Genomic DNA, 9,787 nt, shown 5'->3' with positions numbered 1-9,787 from the left:
AATTTAAATATTTGTAATTAAGTGCGGAATATTATTATTATCATTCTTCTTCTTTATGTATTTGGTTTATTAGAAATCCAAATATAGGCATTATTTTCTGAATAAAAAAATGCGTAATAAATATCCAAGATTAAAATATAACATAATATTTTATCTTTTTTTTTAAGTACTTCCTAATTTGTAAAGTAAATTATCTTTTAAATTATAATTTTCAGCTCTACTCCTATTCAATCTTTAAATTTTCATAAGTAAACAAATGAATCTTTAAATTTTCATAAGTAAAGAAATTTAATATTAACGGTCGCGTAATAGAAGGGCCGGAGGTACGGTAAACTCGGCCAAAATATAATACCCGAAGGGTCCGGCGTGCACAATCCTATCCTATCTGAGTCCGAGTTTACCCTTGCACTTCGGACAGCCGTCCGTAGCATCACAAGGAGGACCCCCTTTCGAGGTACAAAAATGGTATGGTACATAGGAGGCTGATCTTTCTCAACGTGATGTATAGCACGAAAATGTTGGAATTAATTATTAAATTAATTCCAACAATCTCCCACTTGGGTAACAATTTTCTTTATTAGCAATTATATTAATTTAGTTCTTTAGTGCACATCTCAATGCTATTAAAATAAACTTCCTTTTAATAACAATCCGGTCCATCTCGTATATCGATGAAGAACCAAAGCGGTTGTTGTCACATGTATAATCACGACTCAACCTTCATAATGATCACCACACCAAATATACTCAATGACATGGATCAAGTGTGGAAGAGCAGCATGAGAATTACATGTAATGTGATCTAAACATGTCTATTCTAAACTGGTCCAACTTTATTCTTTAAAGAGATCCAAATTTATGCTTTCTAGCTTTATGTTAAACTACATTTAGAAAGAAAATCATTCAGAGTAACAAAATAAATCATCTTCTTTATTCTGCAGAAAAGAAAAACTACATGTCTAATTTAAGAAAATACAAACTCCCACTCAACTGACATACCATAATTTTCACATCTATATGAGCATTATGCTCGTAAAACTTTTGTGAAAATTCTTAATGAGCGGATCCGCAATGATGGAGTTGCATTTCTTTAAACAAAAAATACTCTGAATTTTCTTTATCAACTAAAGCTTAAATATTCATACAAAAGCTTTTGTTGCTGTAATATGGAAAAAAAAAACAAATCTTTGTGAAAATAACCTAATGACAAAATTTGATAACCATATTCTTAAGTTCGTTGCCACATACAAAATGCTATAAACACAAACTTTAGTGGTGAAACGGACTAAAGTGACTCTCCACCATGAGATAGTAGTATCCTTTAACATATTAGTGAATATAACCTCAAAGGTGGATCTAGATGACAACCCAAATTATCAAAATCAAATAGCCTTATGATCTCTAATTAATATGATTATGATGAGTGAACATGCAACTTTTTTTTTTAACACCTTATAACTCTTTATGCTAGAGAACTTGCAATACCTTTCAACATAGTTCTTTTGTGAATTCTCAATGTTCCTTGAGATTGATCTTACAATATCATTTCACAATATAAAAGAGATATGTTCATGCAAGTTTTCATCCTCTAACAAGACCTTTATTATGTCGCAGACATATTACACTAGGTAAATAAATTTACTCCCACTAAACCTGTAATTCATAATTATTACTCCTATTACCTTCCGATATTACATATGATAATATCAATATGTAATGAAAATTATGAAATTGCAGATAAAAAATTATTCATTGAGATCACAGATGAATATAAACCTTTTGAAACTTTGTGTTACTAGATCAAAAGTTTCCAAAAATATACAAATTTATTGATTTCATAAATTATACAATTAAGAAACCAATCTTTATATTCATCTGACAAAACTGAAAAAGTTATAAGTATTGTCATTTACTTGAAATAAGTTTTCGAGAAGCCATAGAAAAGATCTCTAAAAAGTTAATGTCATCCTTAAGATTTGAAACCATAACAACTAGATGAGTCTTATATTTGTTAACATTGACTTTTAAAAGCAATATAACAAAATGTAAAATATATTCGTTGTTTGTTGTTTCAACACATTCTTTATGACATTCATTTTTCCTTTTAAAAGATAAGACTTTGTTTAACTGAAGAGAATATACTCTTTTTATCAAACTTTAATCTTTATAATCATATTTCTCGTATCTCTTCTACTTACTTTAATCACATTTTTAACGATGTTGAGCTTGTTTTACTAAAACGAGGAGAATCTTTATTGTTTGCTAATATTGTTATAAAGAGAAAATAACTAAATTTCTCTTAAATACAACATTCTTTACTTTATCTTCCCCCCAAACTCAACATCCTTAAGAAACTTTAAGATCTCATCCATATTAACTTTAAGTGGAAACTAACTTTAGAAATTATATATATATTGAAAGACTAGTGTATCTAGAGTGACAACTAAAAACCTTAAGTCAAAGTCTCGTAAAACCTTGAATTGCAAGTGATTTTAGTTGTTTCTTTATTTGGTACACCACTTAAACTTTTTTATAACAAACTTGAGTGCTTTCTCCAAATAGACTGAGGGTAAGGAAAAATGATTTGTCATATTTCCTACCACACCTTTTTGAGCTTTGAATCATTTTATAAGCAACATATATCTCAGGTTTGCCTGAAAATATATATTACTTATTAGTTCTATAAATCCTTAAAGGAGTTAGCAAATGGCTTAGACCTTATCTTTTCAATCCATCATATTTCCTAACGATTTCATTCACTACGAATTAATAAATGATGACTTTTAAGATATCCAGGAATAAAGACCTCTCCTATATCAAATATCGGTGCCCTTAACGAGAGTAAATTTAATTTCTTATAACCAATGTTGTTAAACATTTAAAGAAGCCATATTGAATAGGCTATAAATTGATCTTCTAAAATACTAAAACTCTCAATAGCACCTAATTTGACAATTCCAATTATGTCCCTTTGATCATTCCTAATACAAACTTGAATGTCTATTTAATCTTAAGAACCAACAAGCAACGAATAGAAATACCAAAGTCTATTCAACACATAATATAAGTTTTCATATGCAAGTCTAGCTTGTTAAATACCTTAAGTGAGAAGCCAAATTTTCTTTATACCTCATGTGGCAATGTATTTGGAACATTTTTTTTGTTTTTTCTTATATATGTTCAAATTTCCTAAAAATATCAAGAGAAGTCCTAAGCTTGATTCTTTTGTGGTTTAGGCGAACATATGTTCCAAATAAACCTTAGTACCAACTTTAATTTCTTTCTTTGAGGAAATAAACAATTAATGAGTACAACTTTATCTTTTCTTACTTAACCCATTTTCCTTGAAACATCAGTTATAAGTATCATAACCTACTACATATGTATAATGTCTCAAATGGTATCAAATGCACAAGTAAATCCTTGAATATTTTAAATTTTGTGCATTAGATCCTTTAGTGTACTCACTAGTGTTCCTTTATTCTTTATTAAGAAATAGTGAACAAAGATTTAAAGTCTATTCCTTTTGTACTTTTCAAAACAATCCTTAAGGAACTTTCCTAATTATTTACTCATTAAACATAATCCCCTTAAATGTTGCAAAACACCGTCATAATACTTATGTAATTAAGGTTATCCGACTTTTCAAGATCCCAATTAAACCTTAGAGGGATATTGATTTGCAAAAGTTGAAGTGTTTCCTTTCTTTATCAAAAATTCATGTAAACTTGAATAGAAATTATTCTTAAATACACAGTAAGGCAATTAAATAATATTTAACAATAATTAATTCAATAATAAAACATGCTCGAAATTAACCTTAAGTATTTATAAAAATACTTTATAATTAAACTCAATGAAGACAACAAGATACCTAACACAAAATTGATAGCCTTCCTTTGGGCCGACAATATCAACTTGCAAGTGGTACTCTCCATGTGGTAATCAAACATTGATAATCAATCATGTCAAGTGAAAGCCTTCCTTTGGGCCGACAATCACTCACATGACATAACTTTATATTATCCATGTTTATCACCATCTAACTATATGTGGACCTGTTATTTGGCCAAACCGAAGTCTTCCTTTGGGCCGACTACAGAGTGCATAAATACACAGATCCAAAAACATCTGATAATTTTGAAAGATATCAATATCAGAAATCAGAGGCTACTTTGGTAGCATGATTCATCAAATTAACACGAACCAAAAGGATCAGACAATTATGCAACATATATAACTTTAATTATTATTAATTTTATCTTTATGAAAATAAAACTACCAAAATTATTTTCAAAATTAATAATAATATCTTTATATGCATAATTTAATAATGGGAAAAGTCCTCTAAACAATTTATTAAATCTAGAAATAAAAAAATAAAAACTGGATTTTCCCAAAAGGAATATTATTGATATTATAACTCATCAACAATTCAACATGGGCTATGGAGCACTAATTGCAGCACAATAATCTAATATCAATAATTAATTCCATAATTGGGAGTGTATTTGTTATTTGGCCAATTTGTGACCTTCCTTTGGGCCGATCACAATTCGCATAAACAACAATCTCAAATCTCACAAAATTATTACTTAATTATTATTAATTGTTTCCATATGAAAATAAAATACATAAGTTATTTTCAACAATTAACAATAATATTTCTAAATCAAAACATTCATAGAAATTTAAAAATTGTGCATGAGTATTGATTAAATTGTTAATTTATTCATCATAATCAACAATCTTTAATTAGTACAACATAAAACGAAAATTAAATCGACCTCCACATTTAAATTCGCCCAGAATATTCAAAACAGAATATAAATTGATAACTAAATAAATAATTATTAAAAATTAAATAAATAGCCACAAAAAAAAACACTTGTAAGTTTGCGCACTGCAACATTTAAAATTAGTTGGTGCTAGGGCATTATCTCTATGCATCAACCTTTATCTTCAAACGACACCTTATTGGAGTGCCGCAATTTCTTTAATTTTTCTTTTAATGAAAACTAAAGATTCACCGTCACAACTAATTTATTAATAAAAAAGAATTAAACTTTATCAAATTAGTCAGGGATAAATTCGAACAATTTTTAATCAATTAAGAATTTTAATCATGTGAAAATTGTCCAAACATCTGATCAATCCAAATAATTTTAATAACTTTTTGTTTAAATAAATAAGTTATTAAAAGAACAATGAACTTAACTCTTAAAGATACAGTAATCATCATGCAAAACTTGCTCTGATACCACTTGTTGGAAATTTTAAACAAATCCTAATTCATGATTATTCTAAAATAAAAGCCATAAAATTCTAGAACAATCAAGGCCAAGAATCTAAGCATGGAAGAAAACCAAAATCTATAAAGAGATTAGAATTGCCTGAAACCATTAGATAGATTGATCATGATCTGCAAAAAGTTGTGGTTTATGGTCTTTCTCAACTATGCAACCCAGACCAAATATGGACAATACTCTCTGTTTGATGGGGAACAGGAGGCTCAAGAAGCATAATATATTGGGGACCATAGGTTAATCTAGGGTTTCCCATAATCCACTAGGATTAATGAGCTGGTTTCTACTCAGCAAGCCATACCACTAAATGGGAAGTCATGGGCCCATAATTAAGATCATTTGTATGTCCATTAAATAGCCCAAATATAATTGCTCTTTAATTTGTTACCCACATATGAATTAATTATTAAATTAATTCCAATAGAAAAACCTTTCATTGATAAATGTATGAATAATATACTTCTTACTAGCTATATCATTGATGAATCTTTTTCTGTGTTGAAAATTTTAGTTTAAGTAATATTGATAGTTTCTTATTGATAATATATGAAGTATATTAAATTATAATTTTCAACTTTATACCTATTTAGTCTTTAAATTTTTATAAATAGACAAATTTAATATTATTATTTAGTTCTAAACTTTTAGAGAGCTTAATAAAATTTTGAACTTATTATTTATTATTTAAGTAGATTTTTAAATTTACAGTAGTGTGTCTTTTGAATTACAAAATTTATATAATAAATTCTTGAACTTTTAGTTTCATATCTAATAGGTCGTTAATTTGTTATTATATTTATTAAAACTCAAAAATCAATTAGTCATAACTTTAGAAGTTTTAAGACTTAATAGAAACAACCTAAAAATGAACGGACATACTTTGAGTGTAACGATACTTTTCTTATTTGTTATTTTTTCTCTATTAGTTAGGTGGCTAATGAGCAAACTTTTAAAAAAGAAATAATTTTATAATATTGGTATAAATTAAAATACATATATATATATAACAAAATAAAAAAGTAGTATGTATGTGTACATACATACACACACATATATATAAAAGAAACAAAATAAAAAAATAGAAACTATTCAACCGACCCTAAAACAATTGTCTATGAATAATACTCAATTTCCTTATGTTTTTTTACGAATATGAGAGAAGTGAGAAACATTTCTCTTTTCAAGAAAATAAATAGGTGTCAAACTTGTAGTGTGATAAAGGAGAAAATTCCTACAGAATAAGAAGTGAAGTATTATTTATAATCTAAAACATAAAATTTATTATGAAAAAATTAAAAATACTATTATATCTAATATGAAATATATTAATCATATTAAATATATTAATAATATACTTCTTACCAGTTATATCATTCATAAATCTTTTTCGGTTGAAAATTTTAGTTTAAGTAATATTTACCATTTCTTATTGATGTACTAAATACTAATGAAGTATAACACTAATAGAATTGGTATTTAATATATCAATTATGTAATTGATATACACAGTAGTATGAGATTTTTTTTTTTACCTCAGTAGCATGAGGTATTAATATAGGCATATCACCCATATATATTCTTTAGATTTAAGATTTTAATTTAAATAATACAGTAAGGTCTCTTATCAATATATTAAGTATAGCAATGATATACTTAATATGAATCGTATCTGTCAGATGTACCTAATATAAATTATATCATTTTCAGAAAATCACTCGATTTTATTCTGTTTGAATTGGGTCTCCGCCCTCCACGGCGTCTTGTGGTGGTTGCGGTAGTGCCACGTGCGTCTGAAAATGGCGGCCTCACCGGCGGACGACCGATTTTCAAGACCCCTATTTTAATTTAAATACGCATGCATGGGGTTCTTTTTTCTAATTTTTGTGGTTTCTCCTTATTATTATTTTTCAATTCATTAATAATCTCTCACTCTCTAGATTGATTTATGACGATCATGTGAATTATGTTGTAAGTTTATCTTCACTTTCACATTTGACTTACTCCAACAATATTTATCATCAACGGATTTAAAACATATTTATTTATACAACATATATATTTATACAGAAGTTTGAGTTTTTCTTTCAATTGTAAATTTCAACTAAAAATCAGTCTTTGCCCAATCTCTACTACTATATATTATGTTACGAAACTATAAACTATTGTATCTACCTTAGACTATTATTTACACTCTATCTTAAGATACGTCAAACACTTAATCTCTTTTAATAACTAATACTCCCTCACTATCTCTTTGGTATATTTTTTAAACTTGATTTGAATTTTTATCTTAAATTTTTTAAAATATATATTTTTTATTTTAAAAACATAACCTTAATGATTTTATGTTTTTGTTTCTACTGCAGAACAATCTACTTGAATTTGACACAGCAGATGTTTGAAACATCTATCCATTATTATGTGAGAGTTTGAAATGTTATTATATCATTATTATTGTTTTGTATTTCTTTCAAAAATATATTTATAGATTAGGATAATCCCTTTGTGTGGTCGATTTTGTACTGTTAACATTTTTTTCAATGAAGACAGACGTAGGATGATGATCGTCATGGTACCGATTTCTAATTCAAGCCAGTTTCACATACTACTTATGCCACTATAACATGATTATGAGGTAGGTCATAGATGAGGATGCAGGGAGCATGGACACCTGCCTCAATTCTATTGGACATTGAGAGACAATAGAAGCATCAAGAGCTCATCGTTGACAACGTCAATGACTTCTTTTTTTGGATGCCTTACACGGATATGCTATAAATTTTAGACATTAATTATTATTTTATCTACATCAAATATTACCTTCTAACTAAATATTAAGTCTTTAATAATGAATAAATAATTTTAGATTTATATAAAAACATGATAATTAATTAAATTTAGACTTTATAATCAATAATGTTTAAATTAATTAACTTTTTCAAACAATATTAAAAAAATCTCTTTCGAGCAAATAAATAATTTAACTAAAATATATTCGTAAAAAGATAATGGAATTTGAAAAAGAAAACAAAATACACTTATATTAAGAATAATTTAAAGTTAAAAAAATCCGAGAGTATGTCGTCTATTTTTATTTAAAAAGAAAAATTAAAACATTGGTATGTCGTCCGTACGACAAATTTGGAAAAAAGGAAAACAAATGAACATTGTCACGTCGTCTGTTCGGCATTTAAAAAAAGTAAGAAAAAAAAAAATCTAATTGGTGCACATGTCCTCTATCGTTGAGGTATTTAGCATTAGTGGATTCGGGATTTAATGTTTGAGGGTACAAATACATATGAATATAAATTTAGCAATGTGTATCCATGAGAAAAATATGAGATTTTTTAGGTTGGGTCAAGAGAAAATTTTTTTTAATCCAAATATGGAAAAAGGTTCCTAAAAATCAAATCTAATAATTTAAATAAAAAACAAATTTTATCGAATAAAACAATAATAATTGAGGGCAATCTGGGTATTAATGAAAATTTAAAATACGAGAGTCCAAATATGTAAAAATTTGAAAACTTAAGCTATTTGTGAAATATAGTTTCTAAAATTACCCATTGTATTTTCTCTAGTCAAAATCACTGGCAAATAAAAAGATTGATTTTAGGAAAACATAAAATCACTTAAGAAATTTTAAGGTGTCACTTAGGTGGTCGTTTTGGAAAATCAATTACTCTTAAATCTCATTTTTCAAAATCACTCCTTCAATTACATCATCACTCTCAAACACACCTTAATAAATTCTTAAACTTTTAATTTTGTACCTAATATATCTCTAACTTATAACATATTTATTAAAATTAAAAAATATAATAGTGATTAGGCATCACCTAATGATGTAGAGATCTAATAAACACACCTACTTTTTTCGATTTGTTCTTTTTTCTCTATTAGTTAGGTGGCCAATGAGCATTTTTTTTTTAAAAAAATTAATTTTATAATATTGATATAAAATTAGAAAATAAAAGAAAGAAACAAAACAAAAAATTAGAAAATACTCAACCGAACCTAAAACAATTATCTAGGAATAATACTCACTTTCCTTATGTTTTTGAAAAATATAGGAGAAATGGAAAAAAAATTACAGAGGAATTTTTTTAGAGATAAGTAGTTGTCAAACTTGTAATGTGATACGGAGAAAATTCCTATTTATTGATTAGAAGAGAGGTATTATTTATTACCTAAAAGATAAAATTTTTTATATAAAAAAAATTTTAGAAGTACTATTATATCTAGTATATTAATCATATTAAAATGTTTAATATATGAATAACATACTTCGTACTAACTATATCACTCATAAATATTTTTCAAGTTGAAAGTTTTGGTTTAAGTAATATTGTCAGTTTCTTATTTATAATATATATCAATAACTTCATTTTAGTTAGATCAGTTTTATAATTGTTATACAAAATACTAAGTATATCATTAATATAATTGATATACCTTGTATGAAGTATATTCACTAGATA

The sequence above is a fragment of the Momordica charantia genome (genome assembly GCF_013281855.1).
Source record: "Momordica charantia cultivar OHB3-1 chromosome 5 unlocalized genomic scaffold, Mcharantia_2.0 BLBB01000005.1, whole genome shotgun sequence".
Taxonomy (NCBI): Eukaryota; Viridiplantae; Streptophyta; class Magnoliopsida; order Cucurbitales; family Cucurbitaceae; genus Momordica; species Momordica charantia.
This window is presented reverse-complemented; position numbering follows the sequence as displayed.